This window comes from Vipera berus (assembly GCF_964194415.1).
Source record: "Vipera berus genome assembly, chromosome: 6".
Classification (NCBI taxonomy): domain Eukaryota; kingdom Metazoa; phylum Chordata; class Lepidosauria; order Squamata; family Viperidae; genus Vipera; species Vipera berus.
Genome location: NC_138208.1, coordinates 44,191,936 through 44,212,056, shown reverse-complemented (window position 1 = coordinate 44,212,056; position 20,121 = coordinate 44,191,936). Strand labels below are relative to the sequence as shown.

Sequence of the window (20,121 nt, the reverse complement as noted above, 5' to 3'; positions counted from 1 at the left end):
AAAACCCAGGTTTGTATGATTAAATACTTCAAAGTTCTTTTAAAAAATGTCTAATCTCAGCAAAACTCTACTGTGTTTCCTGTTTCTGTGGTTAAAGAGATAAGAAATCTGTTTTCTGGAGTGATTGGCTACAATATGCAGAATGCTAGTACATAGAAATCTTGTTCTTCCAATATAATGAATAAACTGATGCCTAATGGATATATAAAATTGGTTGTAAATAAACATAAAGGGAACATCTACAGTTGGAAATAGTTATTTAAGGCATTGAGTCCAAACCTTCTTGGTACAGAATCCTTATTATCTTTCTTTCCAGTCTTGCCTTGAACTAATTCAATAAAGATTCTGACTCACTTTTGTTGAGAAATTGATTTCAGTGTTAAACTTGTTTTATTCTTAGGATTCTTTTTCTAATATTTAGTCAAAATCTGCCTTCTGATTGAGGCATTTGACTCTAATTTCCTGGAACATCTTTGTTGCCTTGATATTTCTTTCTAATTTGATGAGAACTCACTGGTGAATTCTCTTATGAATATGATCAATATATGTACACTTAAATCTCATGCAATCCAGCTTGTATTTAACTAGCTTGTTAATCAACTGTCATATGATAACTTTCTCAAATGCAATAAGACTAATCTAGCAAGATCTGGTTTTGACACATTTATAGCATGGAGAATCCTCTTACATTATCCAGTTGTCAGATTCCAATATACAATAATCTTAATTTCACATGACAGAAAAATAATACTTAGGATCGCCCAAAACAAATTACACCCCATCTAGAGAAATTCTAGATCACGGGTGTCAAAACTCCCAACGTCATGTGACGTGTCACGATCTATTGTAATTTTTTTCCCATTGCCAGCAATGGGGTGGGTGCGGTTTTGGCATGACGCATCTGGCCCCTGGGCCAGCAGTTTCACTCCCCTGTTCTAGATGTTCTGGCTTATTTTGGCAAAAATCAAGCAACAAATTGCATTCTCTTTCAAGCTCATTTTTCCAAAAGAAAGACATAGATTTGCATTTTCTAAACTTAAGTTATATTATCAGGCAATCTGTTTACTGATGTAGTGGTTAAATTACTGGTGTGGAAACCAGGAGCATATGAGACCTCTAGGCCTCCCTTAGGCATGATACAGTAGCCACAGTGTGACTTTGGGCCAGTCATTCTTTTTCAGCTCAAACCATCTCACACAATTGTTGGGACAAATAGGAGGCAGGAGAATTAGATTTTGTTCAGTTCCTTGAGAATGTAAAAAGGCAGGATAGAAATAAATAATAATTCATTATAGCAGAATCAATTATAGAAGGCTGGCTCAGGCAATAGACTCTATAGTTTCAATGGTATACTATAAACCATTAGAAGAAAAATGTAAAGGAACATATTATAAAAGAAATCTTGTTAAAAATATGGCTTGTAAAAATATGGTATCTGACTTTTCCTTTATATTGAACAACCAAGTGTGCAAAAAACTTCATGATTTCTCCAAAATGTTATTAGCAGAGCTAATTTGAATAACTCAATAGAGAACTATACACTGCCCAAACTACCTTCCATCATGGTTGTTTTTTAATCATATTCACCTTTCTGTCTCATTAAAAACTGCAGTTAGCAGAACTAACTGTTGCTAATTGGGTGTTGACACATATCTTCCATTTCTAAGTGGCTTGTGAAGACAATTCATGTTAGAAACGTTATTTGCCTCATGAATAATAAGTTGCAAAAAGCAAAAAATAAATAAATATGGCATTTTCTACAAACAAGGATAAATCTGGTGATATCACCTTTAGTGTCACTTAACTTCAACAACAACCATAGTAAGAAAGACTTAATTACATATGCTCTATGAAAGTCAAGGAGCAGAGTGAAAAGATGCCACTATGATTAAATATAAATAAGACCGAACTAATGATAGAGAGAGTAAATAGTCTTTTTTTTTTTTTTTTTTTTTTTTTATTGAAAAGTTTTAAAATACAATTTTCCTTTGAAAAACCCCCCTTCCCCCTCCCTCCTCCCCTCCCTACCTCCCCCCCTCCCCCTCTCCCTCCTCCCTCCCCTGCCTCCCACCCCTCTACTTCCCCTCCTCCCCCCCTCCCCCCCCCCCCGACTTCCCAGAGCAAAATACAAGGTATATATCTAAAAAGCAATCATAAACAATCATATACTAACAATTATAAACTCTAAAATCCATCACTCTCTAGCTTATATAGAGTAAACCAATCCTTAACAATACTAAATATGTATAAAGAACTAAAATAAAAAAAAAACTAGCATCATTCCCATCTATGTTCTTCCACAATTCACTATTACCTAGACATATTCTCACTTACACATCACAAGCACCAATCCCTATTAACCTCTCTAGCCAAAATAGGCTATAATAGATAGTTCTTACACAAATTAACCCGCATTAACCCACAAAATTTTCTTCCTCTTCCTCTGTAGTAAATTGTCCATTAATTCCAAATTGAACATTCTGTTACCATAGATATCATCCCAAAACTCTTAAAAACACAGCTACCACTTGACTATAAGTATATTGTGGAAGTTCCATAGATTTCTACTGGTCTTATTTTTTAATCTTTTTTGAGCGTTTTAAGGCAGCACGCGTCACCCTCTGTTCTCTAGGATCATCCAAAAGAGTTGCAGCTTGATCTCCTCCTGTACCCTTCTCGTCTATCTGTCCATCTTCATCCTCTTGATGTTCTCCTTCTCCAGATCCCTCTGCAGCTTCCAGAAGTGTTGATGGGGTTGCTTTTAAAACATTGTTGTAAAAATCATGCGCTTGCTTCACAGTACCCAAACAGTACCTTTTGCCATCATACATGAAGCTCAACCCAGCTAGGATCTCCCATCTGAACCTTATATCTCTTTGCTTGAGCTCTTGCACAAGAAATATAAAGTCCTTCCTTCTCTTTAAAATCTTTGGAGGAATTTCTTTTAGAACCAAAACTTCTTGACCAGCAATCACAACTTTAGTATCATAGGCAGCTTGTATAACTTCATCTCTAATTTCCCTTTTTACAAAATAAACCACCACATCTCTAGGCAACTTTCTCTGCTTAGCAATCCAGGAATTCACACGAAACACTTTGTCCATGCCTTGTTTTATTTCAGATGCTGGATGGTTCAATACCCCCTCAAAAGCCTCAGAAACCAGCTGCTTTAAATCTTCCTTAATATTCTCTTTTAGGCCTCTAATTCTAACAGCAAACTGCATCTGGTAAAATTGAGCCAAACTCTGTTCGCTATCCATTTTGTCTTTTAAATCTTCAATTTCCAATACTTTTGCTTCTAATATAGCATTCTTTTGAGTCAAGTCTTCCACTTGATCATCCAGCACCTCCACACATTTAGCTACTTTATGCACTGAGGACAAAATGTCTACCTTCATCTCTCTAAGTTTCTGCTCCATCCTTTCTTCCATTCTCTGCTCCAATTTCTCCAATTTCTCCTCCATCTGTGCAAATTTAACACCCATTGACTCCAAAATTAACTGGGTATGTTTTTCAAGATCCTTCGATGTCAATACATCAGGAGAATGCAACGCCTGCAGTAATGATTGTTGTTGCACCGGAGAATTTCCAGCACTCCGAAAAGTTCTAGGGGGAGGTTTAGCCGCCATCTTTTACTTACAATTGTGACGCACTTTCACTTTAAGTTTTAAGCATAGTCCATCAAGCTTGAGAGTAAAATAAAATAATCCTCTTCATCTCTTCACCTTTTCCTCTTGTACCGCTCTGCCTGCTCCTTTAAATCATAGTCCTTTCTTCAGGCAGGGATGGTTCGCAGACGCCTGGCTCTGCTCCAGGAAATTCGGAGCAGAGACGACGGCCAGCTGGGAGCAACCCAGGCTTCGGGGGAGTTCGATCCTTCAGCCGCCCAAGCTCGAAGCTCAGGCGGCCTCGGAGAACTCTACCCCTACCTGGGGCCTCACCCCCTCCTCTTATCCCGAGGAGGGGGCTTCAATTTCGCCCGAACAGCTGATCGGCGCTGTTTCGGGCGAAAAAACAAACAGCTGAGCCGCGGGCAGCCAGGGGAGGCTGTCTTCGGCGCCGCGCCACCAGCGGAAGTCCTCGAGAGTAAATAGTCTTAATATTAGCAATGAAGGCAGGGAAGTCTTGGTGGAGCAGTGGGCTAATGCCTCCTTAAGTAACACCAGCTGCCTGCAATTAGTGCAGGTTCGAGTCCCACCAGGCTCAAGGTTGACTCAGCCTTTCATCCTTCCGAGGTAGGTAAAATGAGGACCCAGATTGTTGGGGGCAATAAGCTGACTTTGTAATAATGCCGCTGGGGGGGGGGCTGAAAGCTCTAATAAGCAGGCATATACATAGAATGAAGGCTATTGCTAAGCACATTGATTTGTGCTTCTTAGATTGTAAGCCGCCCTGAGTCTTCGGAGAAGGGCGGGATATAAATGGGATTTTAAAAAAAAAGGAACCAGAAGCCAAGAGCCTAGGACTTAGAATAGTAGCCATAAAGACGGACAAAATGCTGTGATATGTCTATATCACCTAAGATCAGAACCATGAAGATAATGATTCTGTAGAAGCAAAAACAGAAGAAAAAGGATAGAACGATGCTTTTGAACTTTGGTGTTGGGAAGGGTCTTGGATTAATCCTGGATTAATCAGTGGATTATTTAGTTTTCAAATTATTTATTATTTATTTATTTATTTATTATTATGAGTGCAAATTCATCTAATTTAGTATTTGCACTTTTCCAAATCTTGCAATCTTATCCCCAATTAAAAAGGCATATTGGGGGGAAAATGGGTAGGTGCAAATATTCATAGGATGGGCAGTGTAATTAAGTAAGTAAGTAAGTAAGTAAGTAGGTAAGTAAAATAATAAATAAATAAATAAATAAATAAATAAATAAATAAATAAATAAATAAATAAATAATGCATAAAACAGATTTATTAGATGGAAATATCCATAAATTGTATATCAGGTAAAATTGAAAATAAAATTATACTTTGGAAAGGTTTTATTATAATCCAAGTTCAGAAATGACAAAATATAAGGAAGAAAAAATTAGAATAATATTCTAAAACTATTTGTTAAGCAATAAATGTTAATGCTCTATTTGAATTTATTGTGTCATATATGTCTGCTATATAAGTACAGTGCACAAAATTTAGCAATATATTTGGGAACTGCCATACATTGATTGGGTAGGAGATTGATAAGATGAACTTTTTGATCTTCCTCCCAAGTTTTATATAATAGGTTGGGCAGAATAATTGATAGAATAGGACATTAAAGTGATATATTATCCAACAATTCTACTTCTTATATGCAATAATTTCTATCTGTCTGTCTGTCTGTCTGTCTGTCTGTCTGTCTGTGTTTTCTGAAAGAATAAAACTTGTAACACCCAGACTGTTGCTTGCTTGACTTGGAAAAGCACCCACCACCATAAACCTTTCTGAATTTTGCAGCTTGCCCACACAAATACCAGCAGAATCCAAGCCAAAAGTAACACTGAATGGAATAATTTCAGTGAAGTCCATGAAAGCATAAAAGATAGTTATATATATAACAAAGTTATTATCAGAGATCAGAGATTTTAGTGTATCTTATCTGGGCTACAAAAACCCAGATGATCAAGAGATGCTACTTTCTAGCTCAATTTTGTAGCTTGGATATGACACACCTGTTACAGTACTAGTATGTTTGAGAAAGAACATGCCAAATGCAGAACCCTGAACATGTATATGGTCAATAGTGGCATGGGGAAAAAAACTACCTCCATGATGCTTTGATATATTAGCTTTTCAGAATTTCATCCAAAATTTGAATTTTTTCAAATTTAACTGTACATTTTAAATTCAACTGTAAATGTTGACATAATATTTTAAAAATTTGAAATCTTTCAAATTTTCATTAAAAATTCCAAATCAAACATTTACAGTATTCAAATTTAAACATTTACAGTATATGAATCAACATATATGTGGAAAACAAGTCTGTACAAGTTCTAAGATAGATAGAGATCATCCAGATGACTGAAAGCTAAAATTAAGGAGGAAATGATTGTGGCTTTTGATGCAACTGCTGTTTCCTTGCTTTTAATATGGGTTAACTTTTGAAAGTAACAGCCACTCTGACTTATTACCAAACTGGGAATCTCAATATATACATGTGACTTGGAACCACCCTTTAGTTTATAAATGGGAATAGATATATTTCCAAAACGTTACTGGAAAAAAAAATTCTAAGTAGGATTTACTATATCATGTCTTTCATTATTATATAAAGTTTATACAAAGCAAAGAATGTCATGAAGCAACTGGGAATGTCTGTTATAATTCTTCAGCAGTAAATGCTATATTATGTTAATGTTATTTAGACTGAGCAAAAATTGTGGGGTAATACATTAGTTTACGCACATTAGACAAAGAAGAGGTTAAAATGTTTAGGAATCGCAACATATATACTGGCAGATCATATCAGTACTGCCAAAGCTCTCATTGGGGTATTTTTAATTATTTATTGTTAGGGCTTAATTAATTTAATTTCATTTTAACTTTTGTATGTAAAGCTTTTACTGCCCTGTACACCGCCCTGGGTCCTTCGGGAGAAGGGCGGTATAGAAATTCAATTATAAATAAAATAAATAAATTAAAACAACAAAAATAACAGCATCAACAGCATAGCTCAAAACTCAGTTGGACTTGGGAGGCCAATATGCACAATTTTGTAATGCTCAAATAGAATAGAATAGAATAGAATAGAATAGAATAGAATAGAATAGAATAGAATAGAATAGAATAGAATAGAATAGAATAGAATAGAATAGAATAGACAAGTCAAACTCGTGACATCATGTGACGTCGTGCAACGTATTGGGATGGTTTTGCCATTGCTGGCAATGGGGTGGGCGCGGCTTCCATGTGATGCATCCAGCCTGCGGGCCGGCAGTTTGACACCCCTGGAACAGAAAAGCAGAGTTGGAAGAGTCATTAGAGGTCATGTAGTCCAACCCCCTGCTTAGGCAGGAAATCCTATACCATTTCAGACAAAATGGTTGTCCAATCTCTTCTTAAAAACTTCCAGTGTTGGAGCATTCACAACTTCTGGAGGCAAGGTGTTCCACTGATTAATTGTTCTAACTGTCAGGAAATTTCTTTTTAGTTCTAGGTTGCTTGATTACTTTTCATCCATTGCTTCTTGTCCTGCCTTCAGGTGCTTTGGAGAATAGCTTGACTCCCTCTTCTTTGTGGCAACCCCTGAGATATTGGAACACTGCTATCATGTCACTGATCATCTTTCTTTTCATTAAACTAGACATACCCTATTCCAGCTACCGTTCATTATATGTTTTAGCCTCCAGTCCCCTGATCATTTTTGTTGCTCTTCTCTGCACTCTTTCTATAGTCTCAACATCTTTTTTACATCATGATGACCAAAACTGGATGCAGTATTCCAATTGTGGCCTTACCAAGGCATTATTAAGTGGTATTAACACTTCACGTGATCTTGATCCTATCCCTCTGTTAATGGAGCCTAGAATTGTGTTGGCTTTTTTGGCAGCTGCAGTACACTGCTGGCTGATATTTAAGTGATTGTCCACTAGGACTCCGAGATCCCTCTCACAGTTACTACTATTGAATGAGATATCATCTACACTGTACCTGTGCATTGGCTTTTCTTGCCTAAATGTAAAACCTTGCTTTTTTCATGCCTGAATTTCATTTTGTTAGATAGCATCTAATGTTCAAGTGTGTCAAGATCCTCCTGTATCTTAAGCCTATCTTCTGGAGTGCTGGCTATTCTCCCAGTTTGGTGTCATCTGCAAATTTGATGAGTTCCCCATCTATCCCCTCATCCAAATCATTGATGAAGATGTTGAAGAGTACTGGGCCTAAAACAGAGCCTTGGAGTACCCCACTGCATACTTCCCTCCAAGTAGATGCAGTTCCATTGAGGACTATACATTGAGTGTGGTTGGTCAGCCAGTTACGAATCCATCTGGTGGTGATGCTGCCTAACCCACATTTTTCTATCTTATCTAGTAGTAGGTTGTGGTCCACTTTATCAAATGCCTTACTGAAGTCCAAGTAAATGATATCCACAGTGTTCCTCTGGTCCACTAATTTTGTCACGTTGTCAAAGAATGCAATAAGATTTGTTTAGCATAATCTGTTTGTGCAAACCCATGTTGGCTTTTGGTTATGACTTTGTTTGCCTCTAGGTGTTTGCTGATTCGTTGCTTGATGTTGTTTTCTAGAATTGTCCCAGGTATTGAGGCCAGGCTGATAGGTCTGTAGTTTCTTGATCTATTTTTTTTCCTTTTTTGAAGATGGGAACTACATCAGCTCTTTTCCAGTCCTCTGGTAGTTCCTTGGTGCTCCAGGATCTATAAAAGATATAGTTCAGTGGTTCTGAGATCACGTCTGCCAGTTCCTTCAGAACCTTGGGGTGTAATCTATCTGGTCCTGGTGATTTGAACTCGTCTAGGGTGGGCAGGTGCTCACTTACCATTTTCTTGACTATTTTAACTTGTGTTTCTGATTGTATAGTACTGTTTTTGATAGGTTGCACTGTTTTTTCACTTTTTGTAAAGATGGAGGCAAAAAATGAGTTAAGTAGTTCTGCTTTCTCGCCGTTGCCTGTCACCTTCTTGCCATTTTCTCCCACTAATGCAGGGGTGTCAAACTCAATTTCATTGAGGGTCACATCAGCATTGCGGTTGCCCTCAGGGGGCCGGGTGGGTATGGCCAGGGTGGGCATGGCCTACTGGGTGGGCGTGGCTAGAGTGCATATGGTCTACTGGGTGGGCGTGGCCAGTTCTACATCGTTCACATCAAGGGTGCCTATGGGGGCCTGGGCAGGAGTGGGACAGATCTGAGGGTCTCTGGCAGAAGGAGGGTGTCAAGCCCCTCGGGCTCGACATCACAACGGGACTCAGGGGAGCACCAGAAGCAGTATCCGCGCGGGTCAGGAGGAGATCCAGTCACGCCCACGCCCAACAGCTGCGAGGCGGCCGAGAACAACCTCGGGCGACCGCGCTGGAGCCGCGCCTGCCCGATCAGCTGTGCGGCGGCCAGAAGCGGGCCCCGGCAGTCGCGCAGGAGCCGCGCCAGCCCGATCAGCTGTGCGGCGGCCAAAAGCGAGCCCCGGCAGTCGCGCAGGAGCCGCGCCAGCCCGGTCAGCTGTGCAGCGGCCAGAAGCGGGCCCCGGCAATCGCACAAGAGCCGCGCCTGGCCGATCAGCTGTGCGGCGGCCCGAGACTATAGTAAAGCGTCTGGAAACGTCCATCGGCAGCCGCGCAAGACCTACAGAGCCTCAACCGCTACAGCCGGACGTTTCAGCCACTTGCATACCGGCGGCGGCGCAGGGCGCTCTACAGCTGCGCTCGGACGACGGGGCCTGCCAGGGGGCTGCGGGTGTGGCACGGAATACTGAGTTGGTGGAGGGGAGCACAATGGAGACTTTAGAGTACGGGAGAGGGGGATGCTGCACTTACACCTTCCTCCACGCTGTATGGACCTCGGCGTCAGGGGGAGAAGCAGGGCGTGGGGCGACGGGATAGGGGGGTGGGGTCTTTACGCAGCTCAGGCGGATGCTGGTCTGCGCGGGGAAGGGGTGGGGCTAACGGGTGGGGCTGTTGTTCAATTATTGGCAACGTTTAAAAGACGCGTTGGGGGCGAGTGACTCCCAACGCTGACTTTGCAATTGCTTGGATATCCTGCTAGTATATCGTACTACGTCGTCATTCTTGCTCGCGTTCTCCGGCGTAGACGGGGAGTTGACAGAGGGTCTCTGGGCCAGGGCCAAGGCAGTGGGGGCCGTTCCCTCACTGTTTCCAGGATGGCTTCGCGGGCCACATGAAACCACTTCACGGGCCGGATCTGGCCCCTGGGCCTTGTGTTTGACATGTCTGCACTAATGGATCAATCGTTTCCTTGAGTTTTTTCTTGATTTTTATATGTTGAAAGAAACTTTTGTTTGTTTGTTTGTTGTTTTTGACTTCTGTCGCAAGGCTTAGTTCACTTTGAGGCTTAGCTTTCCTCACTTCATCTTTGCAGGTTTGGGCTATTTGCTGATATTCTGCCTTAGTTATGTTCCCCTCTTTCCACTTTTTATACTTGTCCTTTTTATCTTTCAGTTTATCAGAGTCCTTTATGTAGCCATGCTGGCTTCTTTTGAGAGCTGTTATTTTTCTGTTTTTGTGCTAGACTGGGCTTTTATGCTAAATAGGTTAACTGAACTGAGAACTCCAGGAAGAAATAGTAGGAACTTTATTACAAAAGCAACTTGGTTAAGATTGCAAGATTCCCGAAATTCTGCAGTGGTCCCACTGACATTTTCATTTTTCAGAAGGTTGAAGAAGAGACAAAAAAAATTGGTCCTCCTAGATTCAATCCAACCAACAGGGAAGGGCAGATTGAACAAGTGAAAGTGGCACGATAAACTGACCACATCATTTTGATGTTCAAGATACTATAGAAAGTACAGTAGATTGTATATGCATAACAGAATTAAGGAGAGCAATTTTCAACCAATTTAATGATGTTCTAGATGGGATCTCATATAACATGGCTTAAAGCAGTGATTCTCAACTTGTGATCTGTGGACCACTGGGAGGGCTGCAATGTCATCACAGGGGGTCCGTGAAGGCTTGAAGAAATGTTATGATTTAAATCTTGAATTGAGTCTTGGGGGTCCATGGCCGTGGTCTGTGACCACAAAAGTTATTTAAAGGGGGTCCATGGTGAAGAAAAGGTTGAGAACTACTGACTTAAAGCATTACTTTTTTAAAAAAAATGTAGAAACTACTGCTTATCAAAAAAAGTAATATTGAAGCAATATTAAGATTTAGATTTCCTGCTCTTATGATTATATATGTTAGAAAATGTAATTCAAATTAAGTAGAGAGAAGCGATAATAAGCAAACAATTCTTTATCTCATATTCAGCTGGTGCAGAATGCGGCCGCGCGAGTTGTGATGGGGGTTTCCCGATACTCCCATGTAACACCTCTACTCCGCGAGCTGCATTGGCTTCCGGTTGCCCTCCGGGTGAGATTCAAGGTGCTGGTGATGACCTATAAAGCCCTTAATGGCTTGGGTCCGGGATATTTGAGGGAACACCTGCTGCCAGCATCAAGTTCCCTTCGTCCAGTGCGCTCACACAGGGAGGGTCTTCTCAGGGTGCCGCCGGTAAAAGATTGCCGGCGGATAACACCCAAGGGGAGGGCCTTCTCTGTGGGTGCGCCTGCCCTCTGGAACCAGCTGCCTGTGGAGCTTAGGACTGCCCCCGACCTTCGTTCATTCCGCTGGGACCTGAAGACCTGGCTCTTTGAGCTCTCCGGCCCAGGCTGAGAATTTTTAACTGGGGTTTTTATTTTTAGGGATAATTTAATCTTTTTTAATTGTTTTTTAACTTTTGTATTTTGTATTGGTTTGGTTTTTAAATACCCTGTAAACTGCCCTGAGTCCTTCGGGAAAGGGCGGTATATAAATCTAATAAAATAAAATAAAAATAAAATATTAGTCATTCTGAATAATTTATGATTGATTTAAAGCAGCTGCAATCTTACCCTTTTGGGAAGAATATTCTCCTGTATAGTCCATTTTGGCTCTTAAATTACTAAACACTGTTGGACATATCTTGAGTACCTATTTTGGCTTTGTCCAGCAGGGTTTCAGTACCTTTCATAGTTCCTCCTTTAGAGAAGATGTATGAAGTGTGTTTGTAATATTTTGTATGGAACATAGAAATACGTTGTATATAGTATAAACATTTTAAAAATATTTTCAGTAGTACTGAAACTGCAATTTGTCACATGGATTTCAATCTATGCTAAATGCCATCAGTCTAGACTCTCAGTACTTTTAAATATAAAATGATTGTTGCTGCAAATGATTTAATAAATGATGGTCCATTTTGAAAAAAAAAGAAACTATTGAACATGTATATGTAAAAATGTATAATCTGTCCTTTCCGTGTTCATACCTCAAACGGTTGGTTTTCACCCTCTTGTTTTCTTTTCTTTTTTTATAACGTTCTCCTTTGGTCTGAAAAGATTAGCAAGATATTTGACCAATTACTCTTGGCTACTAACTTTGTTGCATAGTATATGTAGCATAAGGAATGGGGAGACAATTCCACTTTTTTTTAAAGAAAGCTTCCAAAAAAATGATACAAAAAGCCCATACAACTATAGGCATGAGGCTACTATTTCCATAAAGGTCTGTTTCACTTTCTGGTTTGTAGACAACACTGTACAAGTAATCATTAAAGAAACTGAACGTACAAGTAGTCCTTGACTCACAGCCTTTCATTTATTGACCGTTCAATATTACAACGGCACTGAAAAAAGTGACTAGTGACCAGTTTTTACACTCATGACCATTGCAATAACCCCATGATTATGTGTTCAAAATTTGGGCACTTGGCAACTGGCATGTATTATCCTGGGGACATGTCATCACCATCTGTAACCTTTCCAGTTGGCTTCCGACAAGCAGTCAATGGGGAAAGCCAGATTTGCTTAATGACTGCATGATTCACTTAACAACCTCAGTGATTCATTTAATATATGTGGCAAAAAGGTTGTAAAATGGGGCACAACTCACTTAACAATTGTCTTGCTTAGCAATGGAAACCTTTGGCTCAGTTGTAGTCCTAATTCAAGGACTACCCATATTCCACAATATCACAACAGCAGCAGCATTCCAAACACCATTGATGTCAGTAGTTATAGTGTATACCTTTTTTTAAAATGAAAATTATCAGCACTTTTGATCAGTGACGTCATCAAAGTAAACAAATCCACGTGGTGTTGATTACGTCAGCAGATCATGGCCCTATGCGGAAGTAACCGCCCTATTTTCAGATAAGGCGAGCGGAAGTGACGTGTTGGCCTAAGCCCATCAGGATAAGCAAGAGTAACCCTAGCAAACCTATTTTCAGATAAGACGTCTTGAACCTAACGCTGTCAATAAGTCAAGGCAGTCAAGCCTCTGGGTACATGATTAGCTTAACCCTAGACTAATTCTATGGACATTCAAAACAAACAGAATAAGCTAAATAAAGTAAATAATTAACAGAGGCCTGTGCTTTTGGGAAACAAGCCCTACTTTGGTGAGCTGTGAAATACCGTATTTTTCGGACCATAAGACGCACCTGACCATAAGACGCACCCAGTTTTTAGAGCAGGAAAACAAGAAAAAAAATATTCTGAACCAAATAGTACCGGTATACTAAAACAGGGCTTTTCAACCTTTTCATCCATTGTACCACTTTTAGGACAAGGCAATGTCCGAGTACCACCAGTGGCCCAGCAAGGTGTCAAAAACTTGACCCTCCCCAAAAAAGAAAAAAAAATGATACAGGTAGTCCTCGACTTACAATGATTCACTTAGTGACTGTTCAAAGTTACGACAGCACTGAAAAAGTGACTTATGACCATTTTTCACACTTATAACCATTGCAGCATCTCCAGGGTCATGTGATTTACATTCAGATGCTTGGCAATCAATTCATATTTATGATGGTCACATTGTTCCAGGGTCATGTGATCGCCTTTTGCAACCTTCTGACAAGCAAAGTTAGTGGGGAAACCAGATTCACTTAACAATCATGTTACTAATTTAATTTCTCTCTCTCCTTCTCTTTCTCCCCCTCTCTCCCCCTCCCTCTTTCTTTCTCTCTGCTCTCTCTCCCTCTTTCTCTCTCCCTTTCTCTCTCCCTCTTTCTCTCCCTATTTTTCTCTTTCCCTCTATTTCTCCTTCTTTCTCTCTCTCCCTCTATTTCCCTCCCTTTCTTTCTCCTTCTCGCTCTCTCCCTCTTTCTCTCCCTCTCTATTTTTCTCTTTCCCTCTATTTCTCCCTCTTTCTCTCCCTCTATTTCCCTCACTCTTTCTTTCTCCTTGTCTCTCTCTCCCTTTCTTTCTCTCCCTCTCTTTCCCTCTCCCTCTTTCTCTCTCTTCCTCTATTTCTCTTCCTTTCTTTCTCCTTCTCTCTCTCTACCTCTTTCTCTCCCTCCCTATTTCTTTCTACTTCTCTCCCTCCCTCTCTTTCTCTCCCTCTCCCTCTCTTTCTCTTTCTCTCTTTCTCTCTCTCCCTCCCTCTTCCATTGTCCCTTCCTTCTTTCCTTCCTTCCTTTCTTCCTTCCCTCCCTCTTTGTCCTTCCCTCTCTGTGTTAGAGCAGTACCCGTGGAGGCGGCCCTGCGGCCCGGCTTTCTCTTGCAGAAAGCAAGCTGAAATGGAGCGAGGGAGATTGCCAGGAACGTGAATTGGCCAATCTTGCGCTTCTGCAATCTCCCTCACTTGGTTTCAGCTTCCCTTGCTACAAGAGAAAGCAGGCTGAAACAAAGCAAGGGAGATTGCACCAGCACGAGATCGGCCGATTCACGTTCCTGGCAATCTCCCTCACTCTGTTTCAGCCTGCTTTCTCTTGTAGCAAGGGAAGCTGAAACCGAGCAAGGGAGATTGCAGGAGCGCGAGATCGGCGTTTCTCAGCACGTGCCGATTTGTGCTCCTGGCAATCTCCCTTGCTTTCCACTTGCAGAGGTTGGGGCTGGCCATACGGATCACCTTCGGACCATAAGACGTACCCTCGTTTTCCCCCCACACTTTTGGGGGAAAAAAGTGCATCTTATGGTTTGAAGAATATGGTAATAATAAAAAAATGCTTTTTATTTCTAATCATTCTAGCCTAATGATGCTTTTAATTTTTGTGGAGTTTTAAAAATCAGCACCTCAAAAGCAGGGAAAAAAGGACGCCCTAAAAGGCGGCCAGGGCTTGTATTTAACCCCTTTTTTTCTAAAAGGTATTTATTTCTAGGAGGTTTTAAAATCATTTTCTCGAATGCAGGGTGGGGGAAAAAACACCATTTAAAACCCGCAGCCGGTTTTTACTTTTGTAAAAATCTAAAGTCACATATTTTGTCAATTGAGCCCTCAAATCCACATGTACATGCAACCGTACAAAACACAGCCTTAATACAATTTATTCTGCACCCCCTACAGCAAAAAGACAAGGAATATTAACAGGAATTAAAATGCTCACAAGGGACAACCAGCCAGGTGGGGAGTAGACTTGTTCAGGCATGTTAGGGCTGCGGATCTGGGCATGCGTGTTTGTGTCTGATAGTAAAAAAGGGGGTTAGGCCCTGTTCGGGACATGCCTGGGCATGTCATACCCCGTGATTCTGGACTGGTGCAAGGCTCAAGGACGTGTCATAGCATGCGCGGGGGAGATTGTACAGGCAGGTTTGAACAGCTAGCGATTTAATTCCATCAGTCTTTTAAAGATGGCAAATACTGATGGAGATTTGTTTGATGTAAATTTGACCCCCAAACCTCCCAAGCATGGGCGTAGAATAAGAAAAGGACCTGAGCTATATGGTTTCATTGAAGACAACAAACTTATAAAGCCTTGTTGTTGCAGATTCTGCAAAACATCAAATGGTAAGTAAATATAAAAATTAAGAATACAGTATTTTGATTAGTTGAAACAGCTAGACTAATTCTACCTTATTTCCTGTTTTAGAAACGGTGGAATCTCAAAATGTCAGCATGCCTCAGATTCTGAAAGCGTGTATCATTAAAATGTTACACCATTATTTAATGGGGTGTCTACAATCAGATGAAGACCATGCGGATGGTACCAGTGAAACACCTTATTAGCAGCTTATGCTTTAGACTTTCTATGCCTCATGTTCTCTGGGTCATCATCAGTATTTCTGACAAAGTGAATAACCTATATTTCACCAGGGATACCCTTGGTGACCTCAAGAAATTCATACATCATATAGCACATATGTGAAAACCACTGTCATTAATGTCAAAGATTGAAGCCTAATTGCCATTGTCTCTGAAGAGGTTCATATGTCAGAATGTAACAGAAATTGATTACAAGAAACTGTTAACGCTATGAAATTTATAATAAAATGTGCTTTACAAATCACATGAAAGATGTATTATGTTTTTTCTTTTGGTGGCCCTCTGTTTAACCTTGTTAGGTGTTAAACATAGAGATACAATTTAATCAAAGCTCATGTGATATTGTCCAATCAGGTTTTCCTGATGAGGCAGGGGGGTCAGTTTTGCAAAAGGTGAGAAGAACTCACTAACTCTGATGGGATTAATTTGTGACATCAACAGCCTGTATAAAAGCATGTCCCTTACTGGGACAGTCACATCTGCTGGCTTCTGTCATACCCATACCTTTCAGAGCCATTTGATCTGCTAAGAACAACCTTTTCAGAATGAATCCTACTAATGTAAGTAGTTTATGCCTAATTTTTGAAACACTTAGATGCAAAATGGAGTTTGTAACATTCTTGTCTGCTTGCTTGTTTGTCTGATTGCTTGTTTTTTTCCACTAGAATGAATTGACAGACTCAGAATGTTTGAGGGTATATGAAGGTATTTGTCTTTCATACTTTCATACATTTAGATTCTTATAAACATTTCTGCAACAATTCTGAATGTTGGGGTTTTTTCTTTTCCTTCAGAATGGGAGGATGACCAACCATTTGTGGATTTCACAATTCCAACAGAGTGCCAAGGAGTCCGAGGTAATAGCCAAAAGCCTTCCACAAGCTATGCAGCACGAATGCTGTTAGGAGGTATAATATCTAGCATTTTACCCAACTACAAAACCATTAGTATTATTTTTTAGAAACTAAAGGGAGGAGGGGTGGTATTACATTATTAGGAATGTTGGTGATAGCCTTTTGTTTGTTTGTTTGTTTCACCAGAGCCGGCCTGCAAAAAAGCAAAAATGCATGGAGGTGAACTTCCCGCATCCCCAGCAGGCAGCGATAGTTGTGAATCTATGCCTGTATCTCAACCAGAAGAGGAGATAAGTCATTCTATGCCCCCCGCTACAAGCCCCTAACTCTGCAAAGTCTCAGAATATGAACGATGTTTATCTGGATATGGCGCAAGCATGGGAGAAGCCTATCCGAAATTTCAGGGCTGTGGAACACTATCATCAATATAGATTTGCTAATCTTGACCAAATCCAGTCTTTTGTAGATGCTATAGAGGCTATCCATAATGTGGTACAGACTCTTTTGAATAATGTTGCCAGGGACATAGGTCCAAACAATTTCATTCAACTTCAGTTTGATGCTCAAAATCAATAGAATAGAATAGAATAGAATAGAATAGAATAGAATAGAATAGAATAGAATAGAATAGAATAGAATAGAATAGAATAGAATAGAATAGAATGGCTACATGACTTAGGCTTGGGGTACTTGCGAGACCACCTGCTTCCATTGGCAACCTCCCATTGTCCGGTTCGCTCCCACAGAGACGGCCTCCTCAGGGTTCCATCGGCTAGGCAATGCTGGCTGGTGACCCCCATGGGGAGAGCCTTCTCTGTGGGCATGCCAACCCTCTGGAATGAACTGCCTCCAGAGCTGCGGACGGCCCCTGACCTTCGGTCCTTCCGCCGTGACCTGAAGACCTGGATTGAGTGAGGGGTGTTTCCCTGCCGCCTTGAAAGAGGTGGTGGTGAGGCCCCTCCTCAAGAAACCTGCTGTGGACCCAGCTATTTTGAATAATTTTCGTCCTGTCTCCAACCTTCACTTTCTTGCGAAGGTTGTTGAGAGCATGGTGGCATGGCAGCTCCCGTTGGTCCTGGAGGAAACTGAGTATCTGGATCCGTACCAATCAGGTTTCAGGCCCGGGTACAGCACGGAGATGGCACTGGTCGCGCTGGTGGATGATCTCTGGCGGGCTCGGGATAGGGGTTATTCCTCTGTTCTGGTCCTATTGGACCTCTCAGTGGCTTTTGATACCATTTGACCATGGTATCTTGCTGCGACGTCTTTGGGGGTTGGGAGTGGGAGGCACTGTTTTGCGGTGGTTCTCCTCCTACCTCTCGGGCCATTCACAGATGGTGTTGGCAGGAGGACAGAGGTCAACCCTGAAGCTCCTTGATTGTGGGGTGCCTCAGGGGTCGGTCCTCTCTCCCCTCCTGTTCAACATCTATATGAAGCCACTGGGTGAGATCATACGCGGTTTAGGAGTGAGGTATCAATATGCTGATGATACCCAGCTTTTCATCTCCACCCCGAACCAACCCAGTGATGCCCTCGACGTGATGTCCCGTTGCCTGGAAGCGGTATGAATCTGGATGGGGAAGAACAGGCTCCAGCTCAACCCGGCCAAGACCAAGTGGCTCTACATGTCGGCATCTCGTGTTGTCCAAGATTTACCATCTTTGGTTATGGGGGAGAGGTGTTGCCTCCCGTTGATAGGGTGCACAACTTAGGCGTCCTCCTGGATGCACGACTTGACTTAGATCATCATATAGGAGCCGTGGCCAGGGGGGCATTTGCCCAGGTTCGGCTGGTGAGCCAGTTGCGCACCTATCTGGCCTTACGTACAGTCACTCATGCACTCGTTACCTCCCGTATAGATTACTGTAATGCTCTCTACATGGGGCTGCCCTTGAAGACCACCAGGAGGCTTCAGCTGGTGCAGAATGCGGCTGCACGGGTTGTGATGGGAGCATCCCGATACTCCCATATTACACCCCTCCTGCGTGGGTTGCATTGGTTGCCGGTTGTCCTCCGGGTGAGGTTCAAGGTGCTCGTTCTTACCTATAAAGCCCTACATGGCTTAGGTCCGGGATACTTACAGGACTGTCTGCTGCCAGGAACGACTTCCCTCTGCCCTGTGTGCTCACACAGAGAGGGTCTCCTCAGGGTGCCGTCGGCTAGACAGTGTCGGCTGGTGACCCCCAGGGGGAGGGCCTTCTCTGTTGGGGTGCCTGCCCTTTGGAATCAGCTCCCCCAAGAACTTTGGATGGCCCCAGATCTCCGGTCCTTTCGTCACGACCTAAAGATGTATCTTTTCCAACTGGCCGACCTGGACTGAGGATGGGGTTTTTTAATATTGTTTTAATTTATTGGTTTTAGTAATTAATTATGGGGCTTTGTAATTTAATTCTTTTTTAATATTTGTATTACTGTTTTTTATAGCTGTTTTATTGTTGTGAGCCGCCCTGAGTCCTTCGGGAGATAGGGCGGCATATAAGTCCAATCAATCAATCAATCAATCAAGAAAAAAAGAAAGAAAGAAAGAAAGAAAGAGAAAGAAAGAAAGAGAAAGAAAGAAAGAAAAAGAAAGAAAGAAGAAAGAAAGAAAGAAAGAAAGAAAGAAAGAAAGAGAAAGAAAGAAAGAAAGAAAGAAAGAAAGAAAGAAAGAAAGAAAGAATGTTCCAACAAGCGGGCCTGGACTGACTATGGTTTTAAATTTGGCTTTTATTGGGTTAAATTATCATTTATTTATTACTTCCATTGTTTAATTCTTTTTTAAATTTTGTACTTTATGTTTTTTAATTTTTTATTGTTGTGAGCCGCTCTGAATCCATGGGGAGAAAGGCGGCATATAAATTTAATAAATCTAAATCTAAATCTAAATCTAAATCTTAGGAGGCGTGTGAATGATTTAAATGCTGATGATTTTCTGACCAGTGTTGAAAATCTGCTTCAAAGCAAGGCAGAGATATTGTGTGTGTGTGTGTGGGGGGGGGGAATTTACTATTAGTGGTTACTATTGTAAAGAACAGGGAGGGGGATGGGCTTAGGAAGTTAAACACTGTACTGCTCAGCAGAGTGCTGAAGTAAAAAAGACAACACCTAGTAGATTTCAATGTGGAAGGTGAATTTCTGTGTTTTGCCAGCTGTTTGCTCTATCTGATTGGTGTGGATGATAGAAATCAAGAAACTATTACCAGGGCCAGGGAACTTCACAGCAGGCTGGGTGTTTCCACAGAAAACAGGATTGACTTTTCTCAGATACACCTGTTTGAAGAAGATTTAAGGGTCACTATAAAGATCTTGTTTTATATGCAGGGTGGGTGGAGGTTTTTTGTCACAGGTAGCCCACAGCAAGAAAAAAATAGTGTTTATATTGTTACACAACAAGCATTATTATGGCATCAAAAATATCAAGGGCTTCCTAGGTGAATGCTATTTCTGTAAATTCTGCCACACCCTACCACCACAAATTTAGTCACAGCTGTCAATATATCTGCAGAGCATGCCTCAAGCAAGAATGTCAGGAGGTGGAGGCAGAGAAGACTTACTGCTGTAGGTGCAAAATGCTTTGCTGGTCTAAGGTGTGTCTTGAAAG

The 20,121-nt window shown here is 41.3% G+C and overlaps 1 long non-coding RNA gene across 1 annotated transcript; it reads left to right on the top strand.

Moving 5' to 3' along the window:
- Nucleotides 1–14,628: 14,628 nt before the first annotated feature.
- LOC308669566 lies at nucleotides 14,629–19,400 on the top strand. The gene is made up of 2 exons (XR_014026790.1): nucleotides 14,629–16,544; nucleotides 16,728–19,400. It is a non-coding gene; the product is annotated as an uncharacterized lncRNA (long non-coding RNA).
- Nucleotides 19,401–20,121: the final 721 nt, after the last annotated feature.